Raw genomic sequence first — 20,868 nt, 5'->3', positions numbered from 1 at the left:
TCTGCCTCCTGGGTTCAAGTGATTCTCCTGCCTCAGCCTCCTGAGTAGCTGGGATTACAGGCATGCACCACTATGCCCGGCTAATTTTGTATTTTTAGTACAGACGGGGTTTCTCCATGTTGGTCAGGCTGGTCTCGAACTCCCGACCTCAGGTGATGCCCGTGCTTTGGCCTCTCAAAGTGCTGGGCTTACAGACATGAGCCACTGTGCTCAGCCGAGGCTGTTATATTCTTGATGTCAATGTTGAGACAAGTCTGGTGGTGGGGTAGGCACTACGTGCAATAGGAAGGTGTGGGAAGGGCCAAGAGACGGCCTGGAAATGCCCTGTCTTGTTCATCTTGTAGCTCCTGTAGCGCCTTGGTAGCCAGTGTGTGCTAGAGCCCGTTGACTTTCACTCTGTGTCTAGAGCACAAATTTGCCTGGAGAAACCTGGGTTCACGCCCTGTGTCTCCCGCTCCTTGGCTGTCTGATGCTGACCAAATCGGTAAATATGCAGATGGCCTGGTTTCCTCACCTCCAAAATGAAGCTAGAATACCCTACCACTCTTAATGCTTAATAGCATTCTGCAAAACATTTAGAAGGAATAGTGTTCTAGAACACCACAGGATGCTGAGTGTAGCTTCTGGGGAAACTGAGGCACAAGAAGATTAAACGATTTTTCCCCAAGGTTTAGAGTCAGTAACTGACCAAGGTAAAACTAACGCCCAAGTCTCCCAACTTCCACTATTAGTACTCCTACTATTACTGCTTTCCACTTTAAAGGATTGCGGTAAGATAAAATTTATAGCGCTTGCTTTGGCAGCACATATTCTAAAACTGGAACAGTTTAAAGATTGGCATGGCCCCTGTGCAAAGATAACATGCACATTCATGAAGTGAGTTAAATTTAAAACAATTTTTTATATTAAAACATTGGCTGGGCTTGGTGGTTCACGCCTGTAATCCCAGCACTTGGGGAGGCTGAGGCAGGTAGATCACTTGAGATCAGGAGTTTGAGATCAGCCTGGCCAACAAGGTAAAACCCCGTCTCTATTAAAAATATAAAAAACAGCTGGGGTGCTGGCTCACGCCTGTAATCCCAGCTACTCAGGGGGCTGAGGCATGAGAATCACTTGAACCCGGGAGCCAGAGGTTGCAGTGAACTGAGACTGTGCCACTGCACTCCAGCCTAGGCAACAGAGCGGGACTTTGTCTCACAAAAAAGAAAATATAATAAATAGAATTATAGAACTTAGGGAATATGAAAACCCAATAAACTGAAAGTCCAAAAATGACGTTGTTGTTTTTAAATGTCCTTCGCCCATCTTGTATTCTCGTATGTCATTTCCGTATACGCCGTGCCTTACTCAACACAGGGCCTCCACGGGAAGTTGGGAGACTTGGGTTTTAGTTTTACCTCTGCCAGTTATTGACTCTAAGCCTTGGGGAGAAATCATTTAATCTTGTGCCTCAGTTTCCCCAGAAGCTACACTCAGCATCCTGTGGTGTTCTGGAACACTTTGTTTCTAAATGTTTTGCAGAATGCTATTAAGCATTAGGAGACAGTTGCCCAGTAACTTGTGCTGAGGAACAAATGACCATGGGCATGGACAAAATTATTAAAATGATCTCCAACAAACTATGGTCGTATCTATATACAACACTCTTATGTAAGTAAAACAAAATTGGGAGCTCTGTGAATGAAAATATATTAAAGTACACCATTAGAGTTATGTTGATTTTTAAAAAATTAATTCACAACTTCTCAGACTCAAGACAGTACTATCCCAGTGGAATGAGAATGGCATAGATGATTAAACATTATCCTTTTTTTATCCTCAAAGAAATATTTTTTGGCTGGGTGTAGTGGCTCACACCTGTGATCCCAGTACTTTGGGAGGCTGAGACTGATGGACCACCTGAGGTCAAGAGTTCGAGACCAGCCTGACCAACCTGATGAAACTGTCTCTACTAAAAAATACAAAATTAGCCAGGTGTGGTGATGCATGCCTGTAATCCCAGCTACTCGGGAGGCTGAGGCAGGGAGAATCTCTTGAACCCGGGAGGCGAGGCTTGCAGTGAGCTGGGATTGTGCCATTGCACTGTAATCTAGCAACAAGAGCGAAACTCCATCTCAAAAAAAACAAAAAAAAAAAGAAAAATATTTCTTAATATATATTATTTTTCTTTTTAAAACAGAACTGACATAACTTTTTAAGTAGAGAATTATCTATTTTAAAATGTTACATCTGAGTTCTTTAGATTTCAGATTTTTTTTGAACTGAACTTCCAAATTGTTGCTGTGTGGAGGAATGTCTTGATTCAGCTCTTTGTCCAGGGCCTCTGCCTCAGGAAAGAAAATGCATTCTTTGGAGAACATAAAGCCTGCTATGACCCTGCTGAGTTATAAATAATCTGTGTTATCCAGAACTGGTACTCGATTTGAAAATACCATTTTAAAGACATCATTTGTTGTTTGACTACCATTTCCTATTTCATACAAAAATTGGAAAACTAGAATAGCAAGTCCAGTCCTCCTGGGCCTTATTTCCTCATTTGTTTGATGTCTCCTTCCAACTTGAAAATGCTGTATGTCACTTATGTGTGATATGAAATGAAAGTGAGCTACCAGCCTTCTGTTTTGATAACTTTTGAGGGTGGAGAGGAGAAAATATGACATCATTTGAAATTTTAAGAGGCAACCAGAGTTTGCATTAAGCAACTGCTATTTGCAGGCAACATCCACAAGCCATTACTTCCCATCCTTTGGCCCGTAATGACTTTCTTAGCTTTCATTCCTCCAAATGGAGCTGTCAAAGGACCATCAAGCCAATCAAATATGGAGGATAAAAAAAAAAAAATCCGTGTGGGATGTGACATTCAGAATGGGGAAGCAAGCTTAGCAGACCCTCTCCAGCAAAACACAACTCGAGTGGTGAAAGCCATAAAAAGGCAGTAATTTAAAGCCCCTGGAAATTGTTCGAAGGGTATACAGGAAGTGGAGAAAAATTCCTTCAAGAAAATCTATTAAACCTTCGTAGGAAAGGTGAGAGTCTGTGGCATTTGAGCCACCTCCTGCTTCCTTACCCACTGCACCCAAGCTCAGGGTTAATGGAAGTGCTGCCTGTTCTGCACCCTCGACTCTGGACAGGTGTGGCTGAGAAGATGCGGGCCCTCTTTTCATCCCCACTTTCCTCCTGCCAGTCTGAGGCTATGGTTTCACCCCTCCTGCCCCCAGCCCTGTGTTGCAGAAGCTCTATTCCAGGCAGTACCAACCTCCCTTTCCCCATCTTGCCTCTCTTGCTTGTAGGATAGAAGTTCTACTCCAGGTGAAGCAGGCTGAGAGTACTAGCGCCCTGTCGCCCCCACCCCAGCTCACTCACTAGTGGTAGGGAGGTTCCACACTGCAAGGGATAAGCCAAAAAGAGTGGGCTTATCCACAGCTGCCATGGCCCACACGCCTAGTACGCACTTCCAGGTCGGGGCTTCATCACTCTGGGAAGAGTGGGTCCCTGACCTCAGCTCCTTGCAGTCTTGCACAGGTTCTGCCTGGGGTGGGAAAGGCAAGCCAAGCTGACAAAGAGCCCAGCAGCTGTCTGAGGGACTGACTCTGGAACACAGAATGGAGGGCTCCACGCATAAGGGTGTTGGCAAAAACAATGTGGATCTTGGTGGAGAGTAATTGAGAGGAGGGTAGTAGCTCTGCCACAAGAAAGACAGCAGAGCGGCCAGAAGTTTAATAGAAGAGAGAAGCAGGAAGGAGGCAGGGAGAAGCCTCCTGAATCACAGCCCATTCTCTGGCTGGGAAGGCAGTGCACATGTGCCAGGCTGCACCCAGCCAGCAGCCATCTGGGCACGGTGTGGAGCAGACTCCAAAGCCTTCTCCAAGTCTCCACCAAATCCTGCAGCCCAGGGATGCCTCAGTGACTGAAGGGGCTTAAACACAACCTCTGACCAAACACTGAGTAAAAAATGCTCTGACCCAGGTGCAACTCCTAGGAAGCCAGGCTTTAAAATACTATTACAGGCCACGCATGATGGCTGGCGCCTGTAATCCCAGCACTTTGGGATGCTGAGGCAGGAGCAAGGAGTTGGAGACAAGCCTGGGCAACAAAGCAAGACTTCATCTCTAAAAACAAAAATTTAAAAATTAGCTGAGCACGGAGGTGCACCTCTGTAGTACCATCTACCAGGGAGGCTAAGATGGAAGGATCACTTGCACCTTGAGGTGGAGGCTGTAGTGAGCTATGATGGTGCCACTCCACTCAGCCTGGGTGACAGAATGAGATCCTGTCTCAAAAAATAAACAAATAGAAATAATAAATAATAATACTGCAGTCTTCCCTGGCAGTCTGGAAGACTGTGTACATGTCCAAGGCTGCACCTTTCCAGGGTATGAGCAGGGTGAACACAGAGCTCTAAGACACTGGAGCATGAGAGAAAAAGGTGACCCCTCCCCCACCGCTGTGCAACCAACCTTCAAGCCGCACACATTTACAACCATGAACATCCGATTGCTAAGCAGACTTAAGTACAATCTTTGAACAACAAGAAGGTCACCTGCCAGAAGTGATTCCCAGCCTAGGTGGCCAGGCTACAAGAGAAATCTGAGATGGGCTGTCAGAGGTTGCACACTGCTGCAAGGGACACAGACTTTGCGGGATTATTTCAGTCAAGTCACTAAGCAAATAAATAACCCCAGCAAACAATAACAGCCACCACCCCTAGCTGTGCTGTCGGTATCCACAGTTGCTACAAAATACTACTTAAAATATTCAGTTTTCAACAAAAAATTGCAAGACATGCAAAAACAAAACAAAACAAAAATAAGAAAGTGTGACCCATACACAAGAGAAAAAAAAAAAGCCAGCAATAGAAACTGCCTTTGAGGGGGCCCAGACAGTGGACCTAGCAGACGAGGCTTCAAAACAGCTATTCTGTGTTCAAAAGATGACAGAAAACCCTTCTCAGAAAACTAAAGGAAGATGCGATCGCATGTCTCATCAGAAGAAAATGCTAGAAATGTTCACAAGTGTCAGTTAAAAAACGAAAGAAAAGGCCACATGCGGTGGCTCATGCCTGTAATTGCAGCACTTTGGGAGGTCAAGGCAGGTGGATCACTTGAGGTCAGGAGTTCAAGACCAGCCTGGCGAAACCCCATCTCTACTAAAAATACAAAACTAGCCGGGCGTGGTAGTGGGCACCTGTAATCCTAACTACTTGATAGGCTGAGGCAGAAGAATCGCTTGAACCTAGGAGGTGGAGGCTGCAGTGAGCCGAGATCACGCCACTGCACTCCAGCCTGCGTGTCTGAGTGAGACCCTGTCTCGAATAAAAAAACAGCAAAACAACAACAAAAATAAAACAATAACAACAAAAAAGAAAATATAAATAAAGAGACAGAAGTTATTAAAAAGAACCAAATATAAATTCTGGACTTAGAAAATACAAACAGAAATGAAAAATTTACAGTAGGGTTCAACAGTAATTTGAGCTAGCAGAGAAATCCAAAGGAAATCAGAAAGCACTTTGAGCTAAATGAAAACGGAGACACAGCATACCAAAACTTACGGGATATAGCTCAAGTTGTGCTTAGAGGGAATTTTATAGCTATCAATGCCTATATTAACAAAGAGGAAAGATCTCCAATCAGTAACCTAAACTTCTACCTTAAGACTCTGGCAAAAGAAGAGCAAACTAAACTGAAACAAGTAGAAGGAAAAAAAGAATAAAGATTAGAGTGAAAATTAATAAAATAAAATAAGGAGTAGGAAAACAATAGAGACAATCAGTAAAGCCAAAGTTGATTATTAAAAAGATGAACAAAAATGACAAAGCTTTAGCGAGGTAGACCAAGGGAAAAAGAGAGAAGGCTCAGATTGCTCGAATCAGAAATGGAAGAGGAGACATTTACTACTGACTTTACAGAAATACAAGGGATTATAAGGGAATACTATGGACTGCACGCCAAAAAAGTAGATAATTTAGATGAGATGGAAAATTCATAGAAAAACATGCACTACTGAAACTGATTAAAAAGAAGTAGAAAATCTGAATTGACTTTTATCCAGTAAAGAGATCAAATTAGTAATTTTAAAACTTCCTGTAAAAGAAAACTCACGTCCAAGTGGCTTCACTGACAAACTTCTCAACGCATTGTTTGAGGCTAGTACTTACCCTGATACCAAAATCAAGACATTACAAGAAAAGAAAAAAAGACCGATATCTTTTATGAATACAAAAATTCGCAAAAATGCAAACATAAAATACTGGCAAACAGAATACAGCAACATATAAGGAGGTTTATATACCCTGAGCCACTGGGATTTATACCAGGAATACAAGGTTAGTTTACAGTCAGAAATCCATTAATGTAATACACACTATTAATAGAATAAAGCATCCATATTGGAAAGGAAGAATTAAAACAACCTCTTTTTATAGATGCAATGATCTTGCACATAGAGAATCCCAAGGAATCCACTGAAAAACTGTTAGAACTAGTAAACAAGCTCATCAGAGTAACAGGATATAAGATGAATATTCAAAAGTCAATTTTATTTTTACTCACTAAAAATGAATATTACATAAAGAAAATTAAAATGATTCTATTAATAGCATCAAAAAGAATAAAATGATTAGGCATAAATTTAACAAAAAAGCACAATTTATATACTGAAAACTATAAAATATTGCTGAAATAAATTTAAAAGACCTCAATAAATGCATTAGAATGGTCTAAATCATTGTTTGGAAGATTCAATATTATGAAGATGGCAATATTCCCCAAATCAATTTATAGATTCAGTGCAGTCTCTATCATAATCCCAGCTGGTCTGTGATAGAAATTGATAAACTTATCCTAAAATTCTCATGAAAACACAAGGGACCCAGAATAGACAAAACAGCAGTCTCTATCATAATCCCAGCTGGTCTGTGATAGAAATTGATAAACTTATCCTAAAATTCTCATGAAAACACAAGAGACCCAGAATAGACAAAACAATCTCAGAAAAGAAGATCAAAGTTGAAGGACTCACATTTCCTGATTTCAAAGCTTGCTACCAAAGTTAGAGTGATCAGGCCAGTTGCTGTGGCTCATGCCTGTAACCCAGCACTTTGGGAGGCCAAGGTGGGAGGATCGTTTGAGTCCAGGAGTTCGAGACCAGCCTGGGCAACATAGGTTGACCTTTATCTCTACAAAACAAACAAACGAACAAAAAAATTAGCCAGGCATGGTGGCACACACCTGTGGTCCCAGCTACTCAGGAAGCTGATGTGGGAGGATCGCCTGAGCTTGAGAGGCAAAGGCTGCAATGAGCTGTGACCATGCCATCTGCACTCCAGCCTAGGCGACACAGCAAGACTCTGTCTCAAAAAAAAAAAAAAAAAAAAAAAAAAAGAAGAATAAAAAATAAATTTAAAAGGTATAGTAATCAATACAGTGTGGTACTGACATAGAGATAGTCACATAGGTCAATGGAATAGAATTGAGAATCCAGAAATAAAGCTTTACATTTATCATCAGTTGGTTTTCAACAAGGGTGACAGAATAATTCAGTGGAAAAAGAAGAATCTTTTCAACAAATGATGCTGGGACAACTGGATATCCTCGTGCAAAAGAATGCATTGCATATCATATGCAAAAATGTACTCCAAATGGATTGGACAGAGCTAAATGCAAGAGTTAAAACTATAAAATTTGCTGGGCGCAGCGGCTCATGCCTCTAATCCTAGTTCTTTGGGAGGCTGATGCAGGCAGATCGCTTGAGGTCCAGGAGTTCAAGACTAGCCTGGCCAACATGGTCAAAATCAATCTCTACTAAAAACATAAAAATTTTGCTGATATGGTGGCAGGTGCCTATAATCGCAGCTACTCGGGAGGCTAAGGCAGGAGAATTGCTTGAACCCAGGAAGTGTAGATTGCGGTGAGCCGGGATCATACCACAGCACTCCAGCCTGGGTGACAGACTGAGACTCCCTCTGAAAAAAACAAAAACAAACAACAACAAAAAAACTATACAACTCTTAGAAGAGTCAATTTTTTTTGTGACCTTGGATTAGGTAATGGTTTCTTAGATATAATAGCCAAATTATAAGAAACAAAAGAAAACATAGATAAAATTGAGCTACATCAAAATTAAGCACTTTTATGCCTGGAAGGACATTATCAAGAAAGCAAAATGCCAACTTACAGAACGAGAGAAAACATTTGCAAATTATGTATCTGATAAAGGATGTGCTTCCAGATCATATAAAGAATTATTGAGAATTTAAAAAGAACCCAATTAAAAAATGGGCAAAATACTTGAGTAGGCATTTTTCCAAATAAGATATATAGAAGGCCAATAAACCCATGCAAATATGCTCAATATCAGGAGTCATTAAGGAATTGTAAATGAAAAGCCCAACACACCACTTCATACCCACTAGGATGACTATAGCAAAAGATACAGACTCTAACGAGTACTGGTGAGTACGTGGAGAAATGGGAAGCCTCATGCATTGCCAGTGGAATTGTAAAATGGTGTAGCCCTGTGAAAAACAGCCTGGCAGTTCCTCAAAAAGTTGAATATAGAATTACAATATGACCTAGCAATTCTACTCACAGGTATACACCCAAGTGAACTGAAAACCTGTGTCCACACACAGGCTTGAACATGAATGACTGTAGCAGCATTATTCCTAATAATTAAAAAGTAGAATCAATCTAGACATTTATCAACTGAAGAACAGATTTTTTAAAAAGTGTATTATCTGAATAATAGAATATTATTTGCAATTAAAAGGAATGAAGTAGAAGTACTGATAGAGACTGTAATTTGCATGAGCCTCAAAAACATTATGCTAAGTAGAATAAGCCAGTCACAATGTATCATGCTGTGTAGGTCCTTTTATATGAAATGTCAAAAAAAAGACAAATCAATAGAGACAGAAAGTAGATTAACCTGTGCCCAGGCGGGGGAGTTAGTGTAGGCACAGGAATGATTGCTAAAGGGTATAGGGCTGGGTGTTTTTGTTGTTGTTGCTTTTTTTTTGAGAGACAAAAATATTCTAAAAGTGGATGGTGGTGCGGATACACAACCCTGCGAATACATTAAAAATTTTAATTATATACATCAAATAAGTAAACTACATTCTCTGTTAATTAGATTTCAATAAGGCTGTTTAAAAATATCAGTGTATGTTTTCCTTGATGACAAAAGAATTAATTGCCAATCTCCCAAATAGTTTAAAAATCTTAACATCTCTTACTCAAAAAACATTCATACTAATGTAAAAAGAGTATTTATGGTTTCATCTTTCTTCAGAAAAGATGACTAGAGCAATTTTCCAGATACTTAAGGTTGAACACCAGTGGGAGCACGTGGCACACATTTAGTTGCATTGACTGCTACCAGACAGACTGCAAAAACGATTTCTGGAAAACAATAAATTAGAAAAAACACCTTATTTGTCTTAAAAATAACACAATTACCAGGAAGCTGTGGGTTTACATTTGGAAAGATCATTTTACATTACCAGTTCTTGCTATGAAATGAAATCTCTTTCAACTTAAAATTCTGGCAGATTTTTTTCCTCATGGGGATTTAAAAATTTTATTCACATGCTTTTTAACAAGAGAGAAACTTCTTTGTAAACATGACCTGTTTCTCATACTTTCCAGTGGCTGATTATATCCACATTTTTAAGCAGATGGCAGTGGAGGATACTAACAGAAAGAAACACATTTTAATTTCCTTTATTAAATCGAAGTAGGAAGATAATCTTAGGATGATTAAATTAGAGAACTTAAATAACTCACTCCTTAGGAAAAGGATGGCTGAAACCACAGAGCTACTTATGTAGTGACAATGGAAAACAAGTGGTCACAGGGAATGGGGAGGAGGCTTATTTTCTTTGATAACAAAGAAACAAGGAGGCTCTCTGTAATAGACAGCGCCATCTCCCCCTCTAAGCGCAGCTCCAGACAGGACGGAAATTGCTGGGAGCCTTGGTCCTCGTGCACACACAAGATTGAAAAGCTTAGCAGGCAATGATCTTCAGCCTGGTGCGCTTAGCACTTTCTCTGGTTACACGGAAGAAAACATGAAGGGTTTCCTCGCTTTACCGCCGCTTTCTCAGAAGAACGCCACGTGTGCGAAGTGACCATTAAAAGCGACCTGCCATTCTCTTTCAAAGCAAAAATGTCATAACCTCTTCTTCAAGAGGCTTTTCCACTTTATTACGTTTTCTTGCTCAGTTCTGGGAAGTAGATATGTTCTATCAGGACAAGGAGAATACGTCTTTTGAACTGTCAAATAGGATATTGCCTTTATTTCTTCAAGGTATGAGTTACATGTGCTTCATCCCAGGAATACAAACTAGCTGGACGGTAGGTCTGTCCACACATACGCAGGGATAATGTAGCACCCCCGACGTTTGCTAAATCTGCTCTGAGTTACAGGAGTTTATCGATGAAACTGTGGATGAAGCTGATGTCGGTACACCTCAGGGCCCTGACTGGCCTGTAGGTTATGGGTTCACAAGCCAAAATAAAGCAGCAGAGGCCCTGACCCACGTCACTGGAGGGAAAAACACGCTAGATGTTTAGAAAATGAGACTTGGCTAGATTTTTTTTTTTTTTTGAGACGGAGTCTCATGCCATTGCCCAGGCTGAATGCTGTAGCCTTATCTTGGCTCACTGCCACCTCCGTCTCCTGGATTCAAGTGATTCTCCTGCCTCAGCCTACCGAATAGCTGGGATTACAGGCGCCCACCACCATGCCTGGCTAATTTTTGTATTTTTAGTGGAGATGAGGTTTCACCACGTTGGCCGGGCTGGTCTCAAACTCCTGACCTCAAATGATCCACCTGCCTCGGCCTCCCAAAGTGCTGGAATTACAGGCGTGAGCCACCCCTCCCAGCTACATCGCTAGATTTGTAAGACTGCTTGTATATTCCATGTTTTAAGGGCTGATAATATTTGAACAAGTAGAGAAAAAAGCAAGGTACCAGCTAGACAAAAGTTGAAAAGTACAGTAACTTTTGCTCCTGCTCTGCTTTCACAGTGGACACACTGGTTAAGGTCATTCTCATATATTCCAGAAGAATCCAATTGGTTAGAAATAATAAACTTTTCTCCAGGAAAGAGTACCTATTAGGCTGTTTTTCTGGATCTGCGGTAGGCTGAGTGTATGTCTGTCCCATGCCACCCACTTTCCTCATGATGTAAACTGACGCCTCTCCGTTGAGAGGTAGGGTCTATGCTCCCTTCCCTTGAACCCGGGAGGACCTTTGTAACTGCCTTGACCCATCAGATGCGGTGGAAGTGATACTATGTGACTTCTGAGGTCATAAAAAGCAGCTCAGCTTCTGCTTGACTGTCTCTCTGGGTCACTTGGCCTTGGAAGCCAGCCACTGTGTCAGAGGGAAGCCCAGGCTGAGGGTCCTGGCCACAGCCAGCATCAACTCAGACACTGAAATGAGTGGACCTCCCAACAGCACCAGCTCCCTGAATTCCTCTTGTTTTAAGCTATTTTGTGTTGGGATAAGTTGTTATACAGTGATAGAAAACTAATAAAAGAAAGATCTAAACTTCTTTTTGGTAGAAAGCCACAAGACAAGGGAAATGAAAGGTATTTTAGGCCGGGCACAGTGGCTCATGCCTATAATCCCAGCACTTTGGGAAGTTGAGGCAGGAGGATTGCTTAAGCCCAGGAGTTTGAGACCAGCTGAGCAATATAGTAAGACCCACCTCTACCGGGCTCAAGCGAGCCTCCTGCCTCAGTCTCCCAAGTAGCTGGGAAAACAGGCATGCACCACCATGCCTGGCTAATTCTTTTATTTTTTGTAGAGCTGGGGTCTTGAACTCCTGGCCTCAAGCAATCCTCTTAACTCAGCCTTCCGAAGTTCTGGGATTACGGGTGTGAGCCACTGTGCCTGACCCTGAAATTTTTGTCTTACCTCCTGGCACCAGAAGTCCTCTTAAGGAGAGAACAGTGTTTGTTTTGGAAAAACAGCTTGATAAGCCACTTCAAGTGGGGGTTGAAGGTGGGACTTCGAGGGCTGAGTGTTGGCCGGAATTCAAGTATCAAAGAGACAGAACTACATTGCTTTGCATGAGAAATTGGCGGGAGGAAAGTGAAGAATAGGGACAAGAGCGAGGAGAAGAAAAAGGGAGACCTGAATTGGTGCGAGGCTGGCCTTACCCAGGGTGAAGGGTGTTTCCATTAGGAATGCTTTCAGCAGCAAGTTATAGAAAATGGGACACGGGTTCAGACAATTAGGAGCTTATATTTCTCTGATAGCAAGTATTCCAGAGGAAGTTGGTTTTTGGCTGTGGTTCAGTGATGGTGTTGTAGCCTCACAGATTGCCAGCTACAGGGAGCATAACGGACCAAGTGCTCCAACGACTGCACTTCAAAATCGATTGCAATGTTTGTGCAAAAGCCATGTATTCCATGGGTGGCTCCCAGCCAGTGGTTTCTGCAGGGAGACCAAGGCCAGCCCACTCCTGGAAGACCTGGGACTCCTTGACAGCCATGTTTGGCTTGAAGACTCCTGGGTAGCTTTGCTGAACTCACCTTAGACTATAGAGCAGTCTAAGATGCTTTCACCCAACCTCTCCCTCTCTTCTTGGGTTGGATGGAGTAAGACTTTATCAAAATCTGGTGGCTCTCCTAGTCTTAATTTGGCCCCCTCCCTGTTTCCCTCACACAGCCATATCCCCTAATAAGATCTTTGCCCATTTAATCTTATCTAAGCATTTGCTTCCTGAAGGACTTAAACACCATTGATAATGCTGAAATTTCTTCTTTGGGCTTTCCCCTGTGGCTGCAAAAAGGTCACCAGGGTTTGTCCCATTTCGTCCATCTTCAAAAGTAGAAGAAAGAGTGAAGAAAAAAAAAAAAAAAAAAAAAACTACCCAGGCTGGGTGTTCTGGCTCATGCTTGTAATCCCAACACTTTGGGTGGCTGAGGTGGGTGGATCACTTGAAGTCAAGAGTTTGAGATCAGTCTGGCCAACATGGTGAAATCCTGTCTCTACTAAAAATACAAAATCAGCCAGGTGTGGTGGCATGCACCTGTAATCCCAGCTACTCGGGAGGCTGAGGCAGGAGAATCGCTTGAACCTGGGAGGTGGAGGTTGTAGTGAGCCGAGATCATGCCACTGCATCCCAGCCTAGGCAGCAGGGCGAGAGTCTGTCTCAAAAAAAGAAAGAAAGAAAGAAAGAAAAGCTGTACTCATTACATCCGTCTCTTTTAACAGAAAAGCAAAAGCTTTCACAGTCGCCTCCACAGACTCACATCCTAACATCCGATGAAGTTAATTGGAGCTTGCTTTCTTGAGCATCTTAACTGTCATACGAGGCATTGAAGAAACAGGTCAACGCATTGTGAGAGTTACTTCTGAGAGCACATCACACACTAAAAGAAACTGCCTCCAAAAGAATATTTTTTGACATAATTCAACATCTCATGTATTCACTCTTGTCAGCAGTGTGCAAGAGCTCTGCCAGATTTTGTGTGATTTGGGGAATATTCAGTATTGTTTAAAAAATGAAATGTTTTTATGAACACCCAAACCCCAAATGATTTCCCTAACACTAATGACACGAATAAAGCCTTTACCATATAGCTGTTGGCTCAGAGGGCTGAGGAAATTTAAGAGCCACTGTACATTTCAACAGCTCCTGGAAAAAAAATTCCTGTATTTAATTTTGTGGCTTTTAAAGCTTCATTAGAGCATTTATAATTTTGTGTAGAAAACCATCAAAAAGCCATCTGACCTGTATACATGCTTTCTGGAATAAGCCTTAAAAAACTCTAAAGTCTCGGAAATTATTAAAATGTATCTTTCCCAAGAAATTTGTAATTGGTAGAATTTATCGTACTAAAACGCCAGCTAGTATAGGCCATTAAAACACAAACTGCTCTTTGGAAATATAATTTTGGATTTCACCAATATTTATTTAGAAACTTCCACGTGCCAGGTGCTAGACTAAGATTTGAATGAACCACATAGAATTCTCTATTCTCAGGGAAACATCTTCTAGTGGGGGTGCTATGATTTGATGTGTTCCCTAAATTTCATATGTTGGAAACTTAATCCTCAAATCCATATGTTGATTGGCTTTTGGGAGCTCATTCCGTTTGGATAAGGTCCTCAGTGTGAAGCCCCTATGATGGAACTGGTGACTTCTTAAGAAGAGGAGGAGAGAGCTGAGCTGAGCGCGCACGCATGCGCTCGTACTCCTGCCACGTGACCCCCTCCACCATGTGATCAAGCTGCACAAAGGCCCTAGTCAAATACTCTCGGACTTCCCACACTCTGGAACCGTGAGAAATAAATTTGTTCCTTTATAAATTACTCAGTCTCATGTATGGTTACAGCAACATAAAACAGACTAAGAGAAAACTGGCATGGAGAAGTGGGACTCTTGGTAATAATGAATATTTGAAAATGTGGAAGCAGCTTTGGAACTGGGAAGAGGCTGGAACAATTTTGAAGTGCGTGCTGGAAAAAGCCTGTATTGCCATAAATGGAACGTTAAGGGTGATTCTGGTAAGGGTTCAAAAGAAGAGAAAACTAGGGAAAGTCTGCGACTTCTTAGAGTGAAGTGGTGTGACCAGAACATTGGTGGAAATACGGAGTAAAGGACACTCTGATGAAGTCTCAGAAGAACTGAGGAAGAAGATACAGAAATTGGAGTAAAGGTCATCCTTATGACATCGTGTTAAAGAACTTGGCTGAACTATGTCCATACCCAAGGGCTTTAGAGAAGATGGACCTTAAGAACAATGAACTAGGCTATCTGGTGAGAGAAACATCTAAGCAGCAAAACACTTAGGCTGCTGCATGGTTATGTTTTTTTTTTTTTTTGAGATGGAGTCTTGCTCTGTTGCCCAGGCTGGAGTGCAGTGGCACGATCTTGGCCCACTGCAACTGCTGCCTCCAGGGTTCAAGCGATTCTCCTGCCTCAGCCTCCCAAGTAGCTGGGATTACAGGCATGCACAACCACACCTAGCTAATTTTTGTATTTTTAGTAGAGATGGGGTTTTACCATGTTGGCCAGGATGGTCTCAATCTCTTGACCTCATGATCTGCCCACCTCAGCCTCCCAAAGTGCTGGGATTACAGGCCTGAGCCACTGCACCCTCTGGCTACTTTGAATACTTATTGTAAGATATGAGTGGAAACAGAGTGAGAAAAATTTGGAAAATGTGCAGCCTGGCCACATAAAGAGTAGAGATGAGTGCAAATAGAAAGGAGCCAGAGGCTATTCATCAAGATAGGAAAAGAATAACTCCAAAGTTATTTCAGAGATCTTTGAGGCTGCCCCTCCCATCACATGCCCAGAGCTCTAGGAGATTAGAATGGTTTCTGGGGACTGACCTGGGGTGCCCTCCATGGGCTTCCTGCCTAGGGCTGCCTCAGATCTGTGCTCCCTGCATTCTGGTGCAGCACTCCTTGACCACCCCAGCCATGGCTCAGGGAGGTCCAGGTGTGACTAGACCCACAATTCCAGAAGGCACAAGCCAGAAACTTTGGCAATATCCACATGGTGCTAATTCTGCAGGTACACAGAATGCAAGAGTTGTGGGGCATAGCTTCCTCCATGTAAGTTTCAAAGGATGTCATGAACAGCCTAGCTGCCCAGGCAGACATGTTACAGGGCAGGACCACCACAGAGTCCCTACTCAGGCAATGCCAAGCAGAACTGTGAGGTCAGAGATGCTACAGAGAGTCCCTACTAGAGCAATGCCTAGAGGAGTAGTGGAAGCACAGTCACCAGAGTCCCACTGGGGTAACACCTAATGGAGCCATGGGAGCGGGACCACTGCCAAGACTTCAGATCTGTAGAACCAGCAGCGTGCAGATCCAGACTGAGAAAGCCATGCATCCAACTCCATCCCTCAAGGACTGAGATGTGAGCTGAGCCCAGGAATGCTGTGGGGGTAGCGCTGCCCAAGGCCTGGGGACTCAACCCCACACTAGTGTGCCCAGAATGCAGACCATGCAATCAAGAGAGAATATTCTCCAGCTTTAAGACTTAATGTTGTTTTCCCTGATGTGTTTTGGCCTTCCTTGGGATCAGTTACCCCACTTTCTTGCCTCTTTCCCCATTTTGGAATGGAATGGAAATGTCTGTCTTATGCCTGTCTCACCATTCTATTTTGAAGTAGCTCACTTGTTTACTTTTGCATGCTAACTGCTAGACGGGACTTTATCTCAAGATGAATCATGCCTTAAGTCTCACCCATATCTGATTCACATGAGACGCCAGACTTTGAACTTTTGAGTTGGTACTGAAATAAGTTAAGTCTCTGGGGCTACTGGGATGGAATGAATGTATTTTGTGTGTGAGAAGGACATGAATTTTGGAAGCCAGGGGTGGAATGCTATGGTTTGCATGTGTCCCTAAATTTCATGTGTTTGAAACTTATTCCCCAAATCCATATGTTGATTGGTGGTGTGTCCAGGGAGAGCTTATTAGGATAAGATAAGGTCACCAGGGTGGAGTCCCCAGGATAAAACTGATGGCTTTATAAGAAGAGGAGAAGAGGTCTGAGCTGGCATGCATGCTCTTGTCTTCTTGCCATGTGATGCCCTCCACCTTGTTATGACACAACAAGAAGGCCCTCACCAGATGCTGGCACCATGCCCTTGGACTTCCCAGCCTCTAGAACTGTGATAAATAATCCAGAATTTACAAAGAACTAAAACAGATTTACAAGAAAAAAACAAACAAGCCCATTCAAAAGTGGGCAAAGGATATGAACAGACACTTTACAAAACAAGACATATATGAGGCCAAGAAACATGAAAAAATGCTCATCATCACTGGTCATTAGAGAAATGCAAATCAAAACTACATTGAGATACCATCTCACGCCAGTTAGAACGGCGATCATTAAAAAATCTAGAGACAGCAGATGCTGGAGAGGATGTGGAGAAATAGGAACACTTTTACACTGTTGGTGGGAGTGTAAATTAGTTCAACCATTGTGTAAGGCAGTGTGGCGATTCCTTAAGGACTTAGAAACAGAAATTCCATTTGACCCAGCAATCCCATTACTGGGTATATATCCAAAGGATTATAAATCGTTCTACTATAAGGACACATGCACACGAATGTTCATTGCAGCACTGTTTACAATAGCAAAGACCTGGAACCAACCCAAATGCCCATCGATGATAGACTGGACAGGGAAAATGTGGCACATATACACCATGGAATATTATGCAGCCATCAAAAACGATGAGTTTGTGTCCTTTGTAGGGACATGGATGAACCTGGAAACCATCATTCTCGGCAAACTGACACAAGAGCAGAAAATCAAACATCGCATGTTCTCACTCATAGGCGAGTGTTGAACAATGAGAACACATGGACACAGGGAGGGGAGCACTACACACTGGGGTCTGTTGGGGGGAAATGAGGGAGGAACAGTGGGGGGGTGGGGAGTTGGGGAGAGATAGCATGGGGAGAAATGCCAGATATAGGTGAAGGGGAGGAAGGCAGCACATCACACTGCCATGTATGTACCTATGCAACAATCTTGCATGTTCTTCACATGTACCCCAAAACCTAAAATGCAATTTAAAAAAAGAACTGTGATAAATTTATTTTCTTTATAAATTATTGTTTATGCTATTCTGTTATAGCAACAGAAAATGAACTAAGGTGAGAGTAAGATAATAAACAAGCAAATGAGTAAGTAACGAACAAATCCAAATATGCAGCAGGTGCCACAAAAGAAAAAAGCTGGGGCTGTGGTAGATTGGCCAAGAATGGCATTTCTCAGAAAGTGGTAGGGAAAGAACTCGGAGAAGAGGGGACTTCCGTTGGTGTGTGCTGGAAAAAAAGAGAAAGCTAGAGGGCTTACCTGGGAGAGGCAAAACCTGGGGTGAGATGTGATCTGACTTGTGTGGAATTGGACTGACAGAAAAGCAGGAAGCTACCAGTGGGTGACAGCAGCGGACTTAGAAGTCAATGATTAACTTGCTTCCTCTAAGATGTAAACTGGTTCTGAGTGTAAGGCCGGTTGCCTCGCCGGGAAGCTGGACACACCCACCTCTGCACTCAGCACCTGACTCTGCACCCAGCACCAGGTCTGCACTCGGCACCTAGCTCTGCCGAATGGCTCCCCTAGAAGGCTCCGGCTGATGCAACCCTGGCCGGCTCTCGCACCGGAAAACCCGCCCAACAACCTGCCAACCAATAGCCGCCCACGCCGTCTCAATCCCGCTCCCATGGACCCAATCAGGGCGTCCTGCTGTTGCTCGGTCCTCCTAGCCGTAAAAACCCGCGCCCCAGGAAGTCAGAGCGACTTCTCTGGTCCCTTTTGCCGGCCCGTAGAACCTCGTCCGGGAGCTGAATAAATTGGCATTTAATTTTCTTATACTGGCCCCAGTTTCTTCATTTTAAACTCTGCAATAACCCTTACACTGAGGACAAATGCGGATATCCTGGCTACTGTTATTCCTGGAAGTAATAAACTGCCCTTTGTCTGTGACTCAGGATTTTGTGCCTTCTGTCGGCATCCAAAAAACTGTGGCAGACCAATTTGCAATTAGGGTAAAATCTCATATTTTGATGGTCACCTGTTCCTCTCATGTCTCCACACACAAATCTCGCTGCCCCCCAAGTCCTTCCCGTCTGAGTAAGTGGCATCGCTATCCACCTAGATGCTCTATCCTGAAACCTGAGACTCACGGTTACTTTCCACCCACGCATTCAATCCTTCAGCACATCTTGCTCCACTGAGAACATGAGGACAAACCCAACTCCACATGTGTTTCCGAAGCCTTTCCGCATCTTGCTAACATTCCCCTGGCTGAAACAAGTCATGTGACCCAGCCTGAAGTCACAGGGCAGGGAAATAGACTCACCTCTTTAGTGAAAAGAACTACAAAGTCACGTGGTAAACAGCTTGGGCACAAGGAGGGGTGATAAATTTGGGATATTAGTAAAATCTATCACAAGCACCAAGGTGAATAATTTTTTTTTTAACCTGAGGAGAAGTCTGTTGTTGGAAATAGTCCACAGACACTTAACATAGCATCTACTCTGGCTTCAAAAGGGCTTTTTGAGAAACTGCTAAGAAGAAAGGCTCTTCGCCCACAGAGTCCCCAGCAGAGCTGGAAATAGGATCTTTCCTGGGGCTTATGTGTTGGAAACACAATGGCAGTCAATGCCTGGCTCTAGAAGGTTTATATCACCACAAACCCCCTTGTCTTCTGACCTTGAAGCCTGGCCCAGACACAGAGAATACCAGCAGGAGTGGACATTCTGAGCCAGGGATTACGAAAGCCGAATAAGCCTGTCATTGGCGGTATACGAGATGTTGATTTTAGGCATGTGTTAGCTTAGACTCACATAGTCAAAATAAATGCCATTAAAAAAAATTTTTTACTTTCTACTTTTTTTTTTTTTTTGAGACAGGGTCTTGCTCTGTTGCCCAGGCTGGTGTGCAGTGGAGCGATCACAGCTCACTGCAAACTTGACCTCCTGGGCTCAAGTGGTCCTTCTATATCAGCCTCCCTAGTAGCTGGGACCATGCCTGGCTAATTAATTTTATTTGTTGTAGAGACAGGGACTACAATGCAGCCCAGGCTGGTCTCGAACTATTGTGCTCAAGTGATCCACCATGCCTGGCCCTTTTAAATTTTTGACAACTTTATTGAAGTATAATTTACATGCCATAATATTTACTCAATTTAAATATACAATTTGCTGAGTTTTAGTAAACATATACAGTTGCACAACCATCATTACAATCCAGTTTTAGAATACTTAAATTATTCCAAAAAGTGTTCTCAATTTCTCTTGTACACACATACAGTCAATCCAGAGTTCTTCTCTATCCCCAGGCAACCACAGATCTGCTTTCTGTCTCTATATATCTGCCTTCAATTTTCATGTAAATTGAATCCTACAATATGTGGTCTTTCTGAGTCTGGCTTCTTTCAGTTCATTTTTGAGATTCACCCACATTGTTGCATATTTTGTTATTTTTTTCTTTTCTTTTCTTTTTTAGATGAAGTCTCTCTCTGTCATCCAGGCTGGAGTGCAATGGCGCCATCTCAGCTCACTGCAGCCTCCACTTCCCGGGTTCAAAGGATTGTCCTGCCTTGGCCTCCCAAGTATCTGGGATTACAGATGCCCACCACCATGGCCAGCTCATTTTTGTATTTTTAGGAGAGGCGGGGTTTCACATGTTGGTCAGGCTTTTTTTGAACTCCTGACCTCATGATCCTGCCTGCCTCGGCCTCCCAAAGTGCTGGGATTACAGGTGTGAGCCACCGTGCCCGGCCAGCTTGTTTCTTTTCATTGCCAAGCAGTTGTTTACTGTTTTTAACACATAACCAACTTTGTTTTTAAGAGAGAATTGGTCCAGGTTCAGAGTCTTGGTAATCAAGAGTATCTAGTCAAAATTCAATGACATTATTTACGTCTCATCTTATTTATTTTCAGGGTATTTTCTATTTATAGCACGTGGTACTCGTTTTCCATAAATGGTTATATATTAGTTATCTATTGCTGCATAACAAGTAACTCCAAAACTTAGCAGCTTAAAATAATAAGCATTTGTTACTTACCATGTACTGAATGTTTATTTCCCCCCAAAATTCATATGTTGAAATATGAACCTCAAGATGATAATATTAGGTGGAACCTTCGAGAGGTGACTAGGTCATGAAGGCAGAGCCCTCACGAATGGGACTAGTGAAGGATGCCCCAGAGACAGCCCTTGCCTCTCATGTGATGGGAGGTTATAGCAAAAAAAACCCCAAAAACCAAAAAACAAACAAAGTGGTCTAGAAATCAGGCCCTCACATTTTCTGGATCTGCCAGCACCTTGAGCTTGGACTTTCCAGCTTCCAGAACAGTGAGAAAT

The 20,868-nt window shown here is 42.8% G+C and overlaps 1 non-coding gene across 1 annotated transcript; it reads left to right on the top strand.

The window, feature by feature from the left end:
* The first annotated feature begins 787 nt into the window (after positions 1–787).
* Positions 788–891, top strand: LOC116544873. The gene has a single exon (XR_004266078.1). It is a non-coding gene; the product is annotated as a U6 spliceosomal RNA (small nuclear RNA).
* Positions 892–20,868: the final 19,977 nt, after the last annotated feature.

Source organism: Sapajus apella, unplaced genomic scaffold (genome assembly GCF_009761245.1).
Source record: "Sapajus apella isolate SASKATOON/1434 unplaced genomic scaffold, GSC_monkey_1.0 scaffold4, whole genome shotgun sequence".
NCBI classification, from domain to species: Eukaryota; Metazoa; Chordata; class Mammalia; order Primates; family Cebidae; genus Sapajus; species Sapajus apella.
Note: the sequence above shows the minus strand (reverse complement) of the source record. Positions and strands in the feature narration are given on the sequence as shown.